The sequence below is a fragment of the Stomoxys calcitrans genome, chromosome 3, assembly GCF_963082655.1.
Source record: "Stomoxys calcitrans chromosome 3, idStoCalc2.1, whole genome shotgun sequence".
NCBI classification, from domain to species: Eukaryota; Metazoa; Arthropoda; class Insecta; order Diptera; family Muscidae; genus Stomoxys; species Stomoxys calcitrans.
In genome coordinates, this window is record NC_081554.1 from 8,645,150 (window position 1) to 8,646,485 (window position 1,336).

Sequence of the window (1,336 nt, forward strand, 5' to 3'; positions counted from 1 at the left end):
TTTAATAAATTTTAAAAAACATTTATATTACTCGTCCGAGAGAGTAATGCGCAACTCTTCCAGAAGATTATTTTATTTATTTTCCAGAACACTAATGATTCTGTCCACAAGATTCATGCCCGATTATAAGATCTTCCAAAACTCTTCCGACTTACACGTTAGCAACTTAACCTTCGCAGAATGCTGGAAGACACCACTCCTCACGACAGGGGAATCGTGTGCAACTCTTAAACAAACTCGCCCGCGATCATAACCTTCACCTAGAAGATTCACTGAAGATAATTTGGCAATCAAAAATGTTTGCATGGCAGACACACATACGAACCTGGGCAGAACCCTTACACACGTGGAGATGTGTTAATTTGTATGGAAATTTGCTGTCACCATAATTTGGATCAGTTTAAAGTTGTTAAATTAGTGGCTTTGGTTACGCATGAGGTTGAGATATTGTTGTTGTTGGTTTTTTTCTCTCTACGTTTTTGATTGACATTTTAAATCTGTTGCCTTAAATCGGCTAACAAAGGTTGACAATGTTATTCAATGAAATAAATTGTTTTTTTTTTGTTTGTTTTGGTTTATTTGTTTGCGATTAACCTCCCTTCCTAGGGGAATACTGAGTTCATTAGTACCGCCTTTTTGTCACTATCATAGTATGATACGAGGATAAATTGTTTTTGGCTTGCGTTGCATGGATAGCCGATAATGTCATTGTGCATGGAGATTGCTAATCTTTGGCAAATCGAAATGAATCGTTCGAAATTAATCCCCTTTAGGATACAGGATAATTAAATAATGACATTAAAATGGGGAAACAAAAAAGTTTATTCCGCAAATCGTTAATCGAAAAGATATAAAATTGAGAGAAAAAGCTTTTTTAACTATTTTTATTTAATAATGAAATATAGGGTGATTTTTTTGAGGTTAGGATTTTCATGCATTAGTATTTGACAGATCACGTGGGATTTCAGACATGGTGTCAAAGAGAAAGATGCTCAGTATGCTTTGACATTTCATCATGAATAGACTTACTAACGAGCAACGCTTGCAAATCATTGAATTTTATTACCAAAATCAGTGTTCGGTTCGAAATGTGTTCAAATTTTGACAAATTTTGTTCAGCGATGAGGCTCATTTCTGGTTGAATGGCTACGTAAATAAGCAAAATTGCCGCATTTGGAGTGAAGAGCAACCAGAAGCCGTTCAAGAACTGCCCATGCATCCCGAAAAATGCACTGTTTGGTGTGGTTTGTACGCTGGTGGAATCATTGGACCGCATTTTTTCAAAGATGCTGTTGGACGCAACGTTACGGTGAATGAACACATTTCGAACCGAACA

At 36.3% G+C, this 1,336-nt stretch overlaps 1 long non-coding RNA gene across 1 annotated transcript; it reads right to left on the reverse strand.

The window, feature by feature from the left end:
• On the reverse strand, positions 1 to 782 carry LOC131996358 (uncharacterized). Its single transcript, XR_009397796.1, has 2 exons — positions 326 to 782; positions 1 to 272 (listed from the first exon to the last, which is right to left on the reverse strand). It is a non-coding gene; the product is annotated as an uncharacterized LOC131996358 (long non-coding RNA).
• Between the last annotated feature and the right edge of the window lie 554 nt (positions 783 to 1,336).